At 38.2% G+C, this 13359-nt stretch overlaps 1 protein-coding gene across 3 annotated transcripts in view; it reads left to right on the top strand.

The window, feature by feature from the left end:
• LOC121425306 (leucine zipper putative tumor suppressor 2-like) overlaps window positions 1–13359 on the top strand; it is a 59045-nt gene that overhangs the window by 21754 nt on the left and 23932 nt on the right. For all 3 annotated transcript variants that reach the window (XM_041621334.1, XM_041621331.1, XM_041621332.1), the window contains exon 2: window positions 8–128. The gene's annotated coding sequence lies outside the window, so the exon portion shown is untranslated. The remainder of the gene's footprint in view (window positions 1–7; window positions 129–13359) is intronic.

The raw sequence follows: 13359 nt of genomic DNA, 5'->3' as shown, positions 1-13359 counted from the left end.
TCTTCAGGAGCAGACCTGTTCTTTAGGTGTTGTGTATACTGAGATCTGAACCTCTTACCCTGCCATACTTTGTTAATCACATGGTAAACTGAATGGATCAACTTATGGATGCTGTATGGTGATATATGGTAAGAACTAGGACTCACTATTGTATTGTTTAGACACCAATTTTAAGGATAAGCACAGTATTCATGCATTGTCAAATTGATTTTTTGTTGCAGGATTGGGTTCGAGTTAAATTGATCAGATAAAATATACAAGAGCAAAAAGATAAAGATTGCTGAGAAGCGTAGCATGGTAATCAAAATTCCAAAATACATATTTTAAGTCTTGAGAAATATGAATATTCAATTCCTGAGACTAGGAATTTTACCAAAACATGAGTAGACATATTGTAATGACCTTTAAAGGGGAAGTTCACCTGGAGGTTTGACTTTGAGGAAACTTTGCTAAAGTCAAAAAGTTAATAGAATTTTAAGTTTTAGATTTGTGACATCAAAAACTAGCCATATGTTATGTAATATAAAATGCATGAATTTCATTTTTTAATGGTTCCTGATGACTTAATTTTGTGTTTTCTTTTCATGATCGGATGTGAAATGAAAAATCTAAATTGATATACAAAAGGAACATTAAAAATTTGCAATTTTCTGAGAAAATGTCATGTCATTGATATTTTACCATTCGCTATACTGTAGGAATGCTGCTTGCATATGAGGCCACAAATCATATGATCAAAATGGAATTTTTCTCAAACCTTTGGCAATATTTTTTATATTTTTTTCAGATCAAAGTCAATGCTCAAACTTACATGGATGATAGCAGTATAGTATAGTTAACCAAATCCCTTGTAATTTGGGTCTTTAATTTGGCTCAAAGAAGACATGATATGACTGTTCTCGTACGAGAAAGTGATGTGACTCGCAATTCATACTGACAGGTTTGTTTTATGATAAGCTGCGATATATCAGGCAGTCACATTATATTGACTCATGGTTTGTTTGCAGCCTGGTGCGGTAAAATGTAATTAGTGTTGGATAATGATTCAATTGATGACAGGTGTGTTAATGGTTGTAATTATCATGTGTCTGTCGTTGACTAACATCTCATAATTACCAGTGTAAACATGAACATGCATTTAATTGATGGATAATGCATGTTAAATGTTTACATTGTCTGCCGTTTTGCTTCCTCTTCCCCCTTTCCTCCCTCAACTCTCTGTTTCTCTTAGTAACTTTCTTTTCTCGCTGTTTTCTGTCTCTCTTTTCCAGATGCATTTCCGTGCTTTATTTGTGGCAACTTTTTTTGTTAATCCGGACCCTGCCGTTTCCCCCGCCCTTCTTTTTGTATCTCTGCAATTTGCCCTTACATGCCTTTTTTAGGCCTCATGTTCACTAGATACTTCTCTTTTGTCTGTAATTTATTCCCTTAATGTAATGTCCTTGATGTTATTCTGTCTCTCTATTCATTGTTCACTTCTTTATAGTTTATAATTTCTATAGTCAATAATGAGAAACCTTTTCATTATCTCTATCAATATCATCAGGACAAGACTTGTATATTTTTTTGTAGGCCTATATATCTGAGTATGGATTGGTAAATTGGCTATTTGCTCTTCTTGTGTATAGTGGCATAAATGGTGATTCCCCCTGACCTCATTTGTTGCTTGACCAATTGTGGATGGATGGACCTACTTGTGGTCCAATTCCATTTTCAAGTAATTACCCCCTCCCAATCATTAGTCCCTAAAGCCTCTTAACCCCATGTGTACTTTTGACACAGCAAGATACCTCTTTTTAATACCATTCATGGGATAGTTTAGTGTTACCACTTGCCATGTGCAGAGTCTAAAATTTTAATGAAAACAATATCACACCATAAATCCTTTTGAAGATTTCGAAGATTACTAAAACATTACACTGTACATCATACCCCCATCAAATTTAACCCAAAGCAGGCCCTATTCTATTTGAGGTATCATAAAGATTATTCATTTTCAAAGTTTGAAGTTAGTGCTTGATATTAATAGCAAAGTCATATCTGATACCCTTTTCATAAACCCATCCTCCAATTAGCCGCCTAAGAGTAATGTGGATAATTCAATAAAAATTGCGTTCACAAACTCCGAAATTAATCCGCACTATTTTTACGAGCGCCTGTCCTGAAAAAGGCGGATAATCGTCATGACAACTGGACACGCCCCCTCCGATGCGGAGGTGTTTGAAAAGGGTGACCTTGTGACCGCACCATGGCAATTATCCGCATTATTTGGAAATGCGTTCATAAAGTCAAAATCTGGTCCCGATGCTGCTATTATGCATATAATAGCAGCATCAAAATAATGCGGATAACTCTGGTCCTCCTCCGATTTTACGACCAAATTATGCTGCTATTAGCCGCATAAGTGGGTTGTAATTGACAGCTTTATTTGAGTTTTTAGCCGACTTAGCCAGCTAATTGTGGTGCTAAGAACTGCAGTGTGAAACCAAACCGGGCTAAGGAAAAGTGAGCTAAGCATTAATCAATCACAGAAATGGTGACAGAAAATCTTGAATCTATGTGGCTTCTTCTTCTTCTTTGTTTGGTGTGACTGGCAACAAAAATGACTATTTTTGCCACTGCCTTTTGGAGCTTTTTTTAAAAAGAATTAATACCTTCTTCCACATGAATATTACGTGGCGCGATAGTTCACGCCTAGTATTTTACAAGACAAAGGTGCTTATTAAAAATTAGTGACATCAAAAAATGAATTAATAAATACCAAAAACATTTGAAATGAATGAAGTAAAATCAATTGTATTGGGGGGGGGGGGGAATAAGTAAAGTCATCAGTATTCAAGAGTTTTGCGATAGTCTGGGGTTAAGGCATGTACAGTGAGAAATGTGATAAGAATCCTCAATATGGCAATAAAGTAAATAGTATATGGTTGAAAATGACAGTCTGAAACCAAAAAAATATATTAGTATGGGTTAAGGATAGTCCGGGGGTTATGGATAGTATGGGGTTAAGAAAAGGCAGTGTGAAAAGCATTTTACATTCTGAGCTACCTTTGTTTGAAGCCTGTTAAATGCCTCATATCTTGAGGGGGTTTCTTCCATTTAGAAAAGGAGATGATTTGATTGAGCAGGTGCTCTCTATCTAATGTGGTGCACAAAAAGAATTCATAATTGTGTGATAATCGTATTATGGATCACATACTGAGGTGCAAGAAGGCACAGCTTGGGCCTTCATTTTCTATTTCTTTCCTAACCAACCTCTGTATTGTTAAGCCCTTAGATGGACTCTCTTTTATGCGTGAGTGATGTAGGCTACGCTTTACAACTAATGTTCATTATTATTAATGTTAGTAGTATTTCGATATATAGGCTTTGATAATTGGATATACTACAATTATGGGTCTATGTCTAGATGGGGCCAGGAAATTTTAATGGTATGCATTGAATGTTTTCATTGTTTAGTGGCCTCAAATAGTGTATTGAAGAATTTTGCAGGTATATCTCCACAGTATTTGACACAGTGAATTACAGAGGGATCCAGGGTTGGGTAGTCATGAGGTTTTCAGACTGAAAACATAAAGTCTAATACATAGGCCTACTTATTACACATATGTTATAATTATTACGATTATTTTCATCAAAACCCTCCTGAAATGCTGAATTAGTAGCCACTTGTCATCAAATCTTTGGGATCCCCATTCATTGACAAATCTTTGGTAAAGCAATTCACTGAAGGTTATTTCATACAGTTTTTTATGTGGAAGCCTTACCTATTCCGACAAGGAATGTGGATATATCAGGCTCCATTCAGTGTAATCCACATTCCATACAGGTTCATAATAGAGTGATGTATGACCGTACAAGTGAAGTAATATACAGAGAAAACTCACCATGTTTTCACAAGAAACCATGGTCAAATGACTAGTTACTTGAACAATTATGAAATAGAAAATATCCTGTGTTTATGTGCCGGCAGGGGTCATATAAACTCCGGGGTTTAAAAGAGCCGAAGGGGCAATTCCCTTTCAGAGCCTGATGCTTTGAAGCTGGTCGGAGGTCAAGAGGTCACAGGTTTGTTGGAGAGTGTCAGGTAGACAGTGTTTATCCTAGGAAATGGACTTGCCTGTCCTTTCGAACTCAGATGATCAGATTCAGAGGGAAACTTGACACCTTGTTTGGCCATTAGGGGGAACAAAATTAAAATGCCATAAGTTTTATTTTACAGAGAAATAGTGTTCTGTACAATATTGTCCATGTAGCCCAAGTCCTAGAGTGTTGCTTACTATAATTAAAACACCATCATTGATATAGGGTTTCATATTTTTTATAATACTCTATGCGAATAATTTTCATAAGCATCTCAACATTCATCTATAGTTTTGAGGGTGAGGATCAGCATTTGAAAGGCGTTAATCCATTTTGATAGGGCCTATATGGTTATCACTGATGTACACAAAATTGTGGGCCATATTACACAGCTTGTAGGCCCACGTGTAGGCCTACTTGTATGAATCAGCCTCTCTCGAGCCATAGAAAATTGAGCATTCGCAGTAACCTGCGAGTGTGATCTGTTCATGTATGTGAACATAATGTTGTAAGTTAGAGCAATTACGGGATCGGAGTTCGGTTCGGAAGTTTTGCTCCTAAAATCGGAATCGGTTCGGATATCGGATCGGAAGATATTCAAAAACAAAAAAATACATTAAAATTTGTATGTGGCCGGCGCGTGGACAAATGCGGCACGCTACACTGATGGCAGAATTTGTTTTGATCTCCGACAAAAGCGGAGGAAGAAGATGATGAGTTGTTTTGATCTCCGACATAATCGGAGGAAGGAAAATAAGATAATGACGTTCCAGCACGCGACACTACCGCCGATCAACGATAGGCCTCTTCTCTACAACATCGTGGTGATGGCGGAGGTAATCGTAAACTCTTAAAGGTCGCATGACCTCCCGAAAAAGACGCATTATTATCCAGGGTTGTTTACCATGATATTCACCTTCTCTACAACATCGTAGTGATGGCGGAGGTAATCATAATCTCATAAAGGTCGCAGGACCTCCCGAAAAAGACGCATTATTATCAAGAGTTGTTTACCGTGATATTCACCTTCTCTACAACATCGTAGTGATGGCGGAGGTAATCGTAAACTCTTAAAGGTCGCATGACCTCCCGAAAAAGACGCATTATTATCCAGAGTAGTTTACCATGATATTCACCTTCTCTACAACATATCACTTCGATGTCGTAGAGAGATGAATATCACGGTAAACAACTCTTGATAATAATGCGTCTTTTTCGGGAGGTCATGCGACCTTATTGAGATTACGATTACCTCCGCCATCACTACGATGTTGTAGAGAAGGTGAATATCATGGTAAACAACTCTGGATAATAATGCGTCCTTTTTGGGAGGTCATGCGACCTTTAAGAGTTTACGATTACCTCCGCCATCACTACGATGTTGTAGAGAAGGTGAATATCACGGTAAACAACTCTTGATAATAATGCGTCTTTTTCGGGAGGTCATGCGACCTTTATGAGTTTACGATTACCTCCGCCATCACTACGATGTTGTAGAGAAGGTGAATATCACGGTAAACAACTCTTGATAATAATGCGTCTTTTTCGGGAGGTCATGCGACCTTTATGAGATTACGATTACCTCCGCCATCACTACGATGTTGTAGAGAAGGTGAATATCATGGTAAACAACTCTGGATAATAATGCGTCTTTTTTGGGAGGTCATGCGACCTTTAAGAGTTTACGATTACCTCCGCCATCACTACGATGTTGTAGAGAAGGTGAATATCACGGTAAACAACTCTTGATAATAATGCGTCTTTTTCGGGAGGTCATGCGACCTTTATGAGATTACGATTACCTCCGCCATCACTACGATGTTGTAGAGAAGGTGAATATCATGGTAAACAACTGTGGATAATAATGCGTCTTTTTCGGGAGGTCATGCGACCTTTAAGAGTTAACGATTACCTCCGCCATCACTACGACGTTGTAGAGAAGGTGAATATCATGGTAAACAACTCTGGATAATAATGCGTCTTTTTCGGGAGGTCATGCGACCTTTAAGAGTTTACGATTACCTCCGCCATCACTACGATGTTGTAGAGAAGGTGAATATCATGGTAAACAACTCTGGATAATAATGCGTCCTTTTTGGGAGGTCATGCGACCTTTAAGAGTTTACGATTACCTCCGCCATCACTACGATGTTGTAGAGAAGGTGAATATCACGGTAAACAACTCTTGATAATAATGCGTCTTTTTCGGGAGGTCATGCGACCTTATTGAGATTACGATTACCTCCGCCATCACTACGATGTTGTAGAGAAGGTGAATATCATGGTAAACAACTCTGGATAATAATGCGTCCTTTTTGGGAGGTCATGCGACCTTTAAGAGTTTACGATTACCTCCGCCATCACTACGATGTTGTAGAGAAGGTGAATATCACGGTAAACAACTCTTGATAATAATGCGTCTTTTTCGGGAGGTCATGCGACCTTTATGAGTTTACGATTACCTCCGCCATCACTACGATGTTGTAGAGAAGGTGAATATCACGGTAAACAACTCTTGATAATAATGCGTCTTTTTCGGGAGGTCATGCGACCTTTATGAGATTACGATTACCTCCGCCATCACTACGATGTTGTAGAGAAGGTGAATATCATGGTAAACAACTCTGGATAATAATGCGTCTTTTTTGGGAGGTCATGCGACCTTTAAGAGTTTACGATTACCTCCGCCGTCACTACGATGTTGTAGAGAAGGTGAATATCACGGTAAACAACTCTTGATAATAATGCGTCTTTTTCGGGAGGTCATGCGACCTTTATGAGATTACGATTACCTCCGCCATCACTACGATGTTGTAGAGAAGGTGAATATCATGGTAAACAACTGTGGATAATAATGCGTCTTTTTCGGGAGGTCATGCGACCTTTAAGAGTTAACGATTACCTCCGCCATCACTACGACGTTGTAGAGAAGGTGAATATCATGGTAAACAACTCTGGATAATAATGCGTCTTTTTCGGGAGGTCATGCGACCTTTAAGAGTTTACGATTACCTCCGCCATCACTACGATGTTGTAGAGAAGGTGAATATCACGGTAAACAACTCTTGATAATAATGCGTCTTTTTCGGGAGGTCATGCGACCTTTATGAGATTACGATTACCTCCGCCATCACTACGATGTTGTAGAGAAGGTGAATATCATGGTAAACAACTCTGGATAATAATGCGTCTTTTTTGGGAGGTCATGCGACCTTTAAGAGTTTACGATTACCTCCGCCATCACTATGATGTTGTAGAGAAGGTGAATATCACGGTAAACAACTCTTGATAATAATGCGTCTTTTTCGGGAGGTCATGCGACCTTTATGAGATTACGATTACCTCCGCCATCACTACGATGTTGTAGAGAAGGTGAATATCATGGTAAACAACTCTGGATAATAATGCGTCTTTTTTGGGAGGTCATGCGACCTTTAAGAGTTTACGATTACCTCCGCCATCACTACGACGTTGTACAGAGGTGAATATCATGGTAAACAACTCTGGATAATAATGCGTCTTTTTCGGGAGGTTATGCGACCTTTAAGAGTTTACAATTACCTCCGCCATCACTACGATGTTGTAGAGAAGGTGAACATCACGGTAAACGCATTATTATCCAGAGTTGTTCACCATGATATTTACCTTCTCTACAACATCGTAGTGATAGCGGAGGTAATCGTAAACTCTTAGAGGACGTATAGTCAGATAGTCGTAAATATTACCGCGCATGTCAGCGTGTTCAACTAAATCTTATTTGCCTCCGCTTAAGATCAAAACATATCGTCTTTTCGTTGTGTTTCTTCCTCCATTTTTGTCGGAGATCAAAACAAATTATCACCAATTATCATCATCATTGTTTTGTTCTTCCCCGATTATGTCGGAGATCAAAACAAATCATAATCTTCTTCTCCACCTGCCTTTCCGCTAATATCGGAGATAAAAACAAATCATAATTTTCTTCCCCTTTATCTTCTTTTCCTTCCACCGCTTTTGTCTGAGATCTAAACAAATCACAAGCGCATTTTGACGGCAAACATGTCGCCACATGTTTTTTTTTTGTCTTGTTATGTTTTGGTTTTTCCGATCCGATTTTTTCCCCACTGGTCAAAAATCGGAGTTCGGAAAAATGTAGAAAAAAGGGGAAAATCGGATCGGATCGGGAATTGGAATAAAAATCGGTTACAGCATTATGTGAACATCATTTCAAATGATTTTCAAAATAGTGATAGTTCCTCCAATAAGATGAGCAGAATCTGTATTTAAACAGAACCTTAAACATTGAGTCAGTTTCATTTTCTAATAAAAAGAATTCAACACTCTTGTACATAGCATAAACATTCGGTGTACCGGTGAACATGGATTATTGATGTATTCTCATGATAAATGATCTATGCTTTTGTATTGGATAGATCTTTTCTTTCATTGATTTGTGATAAAAAAATTATTCTTTATTATATGATGGGTTATTCATTGCTACCAAAATAGTAAGTTATCCTTTAGGGGACAATTAATGGAAGGATGTTCCTATAGACATGCATCAGCAGCCATGCTGTCAGTAATGAATGAAAACACTTGTATCTTTGTTTTTCCACCTGTCTTTTGATTCCCTCTTCATTCTTTCCTCCCTATTCTTTATCATTCAACCATAGAGCTTTAAACTTTTTTCCAGAATAGACAGAATTACTGAAAGGAAAAGATTTTATCTGTCAACATGGAGGAACAGATCTTTCTTTGTTTCCGTTGATTGGATAAAGGACTAGTTTTTTTAATGTGACTTCTGGGAAAGGCGGATAGTTTGGTTAATTTTAGTGATGGGTCATTTACCTAAGAGTGCAAACAAAAGTGTTGCCACAAGGATTTAATTTGAGGTAATTTGTGGTCATTTTAGGTACGTGTAGGCCTAAGTGGATTTTTTGAGCAGTGATTAAAGTCAAATCACTGACTGATTTCACTCAGGTTTCATTTCATAGAATATTTGATTGTAGTATTTTTTAAACAATAAAGGAAGATAATTGGACTGACTTTTGTAATTTTTGTAGGCCTTAAAATCTACTTCTTTCTACCTCCACCAAGATTTTGGCTTTCTATTTTTTTTGCCCCAAATGCTGTCTTATTTTGGCAGCCCCCAAACCAGTTTAAGTCTTTCATTGTGCTTGTAAATTAGGATTTGGGCTGATCAAAAATATAGGCCTGCACCCCCCCCCCCCTCCCCTCCCTAAAAAAAGAATTTGTCCAGTAGTTATTAAGGGTCGTTTACAGACATTTTGCTGTACCATGGACCTACTCTGATTAGAAGGTCCATGGCTGTACTGAATCTATTCATCAACAAGTTTCTTGATGTGGACTGTGCATGGACCTAGTCTGCAGGCACAGACCCTGATTGGAACTTTGATCAACAAGTGTGTCTCCACACAAAGACTAGCACATGCAAAAAAAATCCTGAGCGAGAGGGCATTCAGTAAATGAAGCATTAGTAGGCTGCACATTCAGACCCTAACTCGAGTGAGGGTTTGCAGAACACACAAGCATGGACCTACTACTCTGGTCCATGGACTTCGGAACCATATGTAGAGCTTCATGTAAGCAGGAAGTCATTGCATGTAGGATGCCAGCCATCAGTAGATTTCATCCTTTGATAGTGCTGATAATTGACCCTTTACTGTAAACAGAATAACACAATACTCCTATCAAAAAGAAGGCCTGGCCTGGGTAAATAAAGTAAAACGGTTCAGCAGGACTCTCCAATTCAAAGGGCCAGAATCACCTTGGCAGTAAAAGCTATCACTTTTTGAAGGGAGACCAATTCCATTTTATTAAATCATACCTTGTTGTTATTGTCCTTGCATTTCCAATTTCAGAAGGTGTCAAATTTTGTATGGCAATAATATGCTTGAATTGGTTTGACTTCATTCTATTTTATTTCGTACAGATTTCTTTTGATTTTGGTAACCTTGTACAGTGTCCCATAGCCCCTGACAGATAACCTTTAGCCTATGGGCTCACTTGGACCACCTAATCAAGACTAGTATTCTTTCCAAATTATAAGATAACTAAAGTTATTGATGTACAAAGAAATGTTACTGCTGTGAAGAGGGTTGCTATACACACAATATTTGGTTCGAACATGGAGATACTAAAGAAAAAATGTTTAATTGGCGCAACCCCCTGACCCTAAAAATATCACTGACCCTACGCTCAATCATTTTTTTCTCTGATATTGCGCCGTACCATGTATTGGCCACCTCTTGCATGCCGAGTGCAGCGGGCTGGGCGGGCAGTACGCTGATACTGCTGGCCTGGTAGAGCTGCATGGATGATCCAAGATGGCTGGATATGGCGTCCAGTTCATGGGCAAATTCGATGCCCGCGTACTCTAGCGTTCTCCATTAGGTTGATATTGCTGCTACATGTACAATAGGAGGGACCGCTCAAGATCTGGCCTCTGATAGTTTTATTGTAACAAATATCAAGGCAGCCAAGGAAATCACTGGCCCGTTCTCCGATTTCCTTTTGTCCGAGATCATGGGGAGATGGTATCTATACTACAGGATTTTGGATATAGGTACGTGACGGTTTTATTCACGGATGTGGCGGATAGCGAGCCCAAGAACCTGGAGCAGGATCGTACGAACCCCAACACATTTGATCTGCTGATGTCATCCTCGAAATGCAAATATTAGCGACAACAACCACCGACGACAAAAAAAATGCACTTCCTACCCAAATTTCATTAGCCTCTTGTGCCAAGTCAAATTTTTTTTTCCGGGGGGGGGGGCTAACTGATCTCTCTTATCTCCATGATTTTTCTGAAGTTTATTCACTGCAGTTGTCATTTCCAACATAAAGGCATAGGAATACTGAACACTATTATTTCTTTTATCAGTTTTAAAAATCTAAATTGTCATCCTTGATTGACAGAGCGTTGAGAACCCAGTGAGGTCGAAACTAAATCCAGTATAGTCACCTTGATGTTTACAATTCACTTCAAGGTTCCCTACCTTCTTCAACAAATGCTCATACAGTATATTTCTCTTCTAGTTTTATATTGGGAAATTACTTTTATTTTTATTTTTCCATCCATTGATTGTGAAGGTTTGGGTCACAGCACTAATACCAGGAAGATACATTGAGCATGGAGCTATTATGCATTGAGTATGGACCCTCATAGACCATCGCAATGAATCTCAGATTTGTTTTGTACCTGTCACCTTTACTGATTCAAAGTAGGTCTATAGGAAACAAGGCAATGGGCTTTATGTACATGTATCTGTTCTGTAGTGATGGAGAAAAAAATTATCAAGATTGTTATTTTAAAAGAAATTTATGCTTCATCACTCAAGTTAACTTTCAGAATCTTGGTGATGAATATCAAAATGCTGCATTGCCAGGCAAGCAACGTCAGTTACTATCAAGACGCAGGCCTACATTTTAAGCGATTTCCAAATATTTTACCATAACTTACACCCTAATTAAATTTACCCTTTCCCTTCAGACAAAATTCCCCCACATAACTGTACTCACATGAGGGCCGTCTGCACCAGCCTGAGTTTTCAAAGTTTCTGATCCGGCAAATTGTCCCGATCTGAATAATCTCAAGATTATTTGCAATGGACACGCAATTATCGCGCTAGTTCGCAGGATTAATCTTGAGATTGCATTCCAACGTCACTTTGGGACCATTTTCAAAATAATGCACTATTTTTTGTACGAATTATCCCGCTTATTCGTGGGTGCAGACGCACTCAGGATTATTTCATTCATGGTGCCAGACCATATTATGCATCGATGCCTCGATCGAGCAGGAATCGCTCTTCTTGCGATGGTGGAGACAGGGTTTCTTGAATCTTGAGATTAATCGTGAAGAGGGCCGATCGGGCTAAAATCTCGAGATTAAGCAAACTCGGGCTGGTGCAGCACCGCCTATGGATAACTTTGTCAGGTAAACTTGAGCTAGTATAGCTTGGGTTAGTCACCTCAAGCCTTTATTTACCTTTCCTCTGATAATGTTATTGACAGGGTCATTGTTACTCCAATCTTGTGTCTCTTTCAGCTTTGCTCTGCAATTGAAAGACAAAGTTTTAAGACAGGTTTTGTTACAAAGAGAGATAAGAAGTCAGGTAACAGTCTCTGTTTTCACAAGTTGATGTGATTTTCACACTGTAATGGTTCTACTTCAAGTGATGACTCACAGAATAAAACAAATGTAATATGCAGGCCTTTATATTAAAGCTAATGCATCAGGATAATTCACATACGAGTTTGACAAAATAAATTTTGAACAAAAAGAAAAACAAAATATTAAAATCTAATGAAATACATTACCAAAATGAATTATTGAGAAATAAATATCAGGATGTGTAGTTAGGCATATTGTGCACATATTACCAACAGGGGCTTTATTTATGACCTTGGAGCCAAAATATGATTATGATCTTGATTTTAGAAAAAAAACAGAGAAAGGTTTCTGTACGGCTGGAATAAAGTAGTCATATTGCCTATAAAATGAAATAAAATACTGGTGGAAACAACATTACATGAATATAAAATTGAAAATTGTGACACTTTTACGGTGCCAATTCCTTTAAATTCATAAATTTTGAAAGGCAGTTAATCAGGAAATAGGACCTACATTATTTTTTGCATACTCAGATTGTGTGGTAGATATATTTTGCACGATTAGTTTAATGTTTGTGCTTGCGATACAGAATTGCAATCCCCTTTGCAAAAAGGTTACGGTAAATTCAGCAACTTAACAAATTGTAAAATCATTTTCTTTCGACTCTCTTGACTCTTTTTCTCCTCTATATTAAGGAATGCTCTGAGCTTCGTTTTAAGATGATTGCCGGCAGGGATTCCTTTACAATCACCCCGACTCAGGGTTTGAAAGCTCTGAAAGTTAATCTTGCATGAAATCCTTCTTTTCGAAGCCAAATGAATGAGTTCCTTGTGGCTTTCGCACAAGAGAGCCGTGATTGGAAACATGCCACACACAAGGTTAAAGTTTGTAACCGTTCCTTGAGATTGGAGATAATTCCCGCTTTTTAAGTTGGAATACGGTTCCCCATTATTGAAAAGTATGTAACATAAGTATGTAATTGAGAATGACTCATCTGATCTAAATATGATTGTAAAGCATTATTCATGAAGTCAGAAATACTTAGTTATTTATATCATATAGAGCCCCCACCCAGACAATAAGCCCCTCCATAGTTATTCAGGAAATTCACATTTGATCTTGTGATCTATTGTTATGTCCATTAAGCATTCATGTCG

The sequence above is a fragment of the Lytechinus variegatus genome, chromosome 12 (genome assembly GCF_018143015.1).
Source record: "Lytechinus variegatus isolate NC3 chromosome 12, Lvar_3.0, whole genome shotgun sequence".
NCBI classification, from domain to species: domain Eukaryota; kingdom Metazoa; phylum Echinodermata; class Echinoidea; order Temnopleuroida; family Toxopneustidae; genus Lytechinus; species Lytechinus variegatus.
The sequence above is the reverse complement of the archived record's forward strand: the minus strand, read 5'-3'. Positions and strand labels throughout refer to the sequence as shown.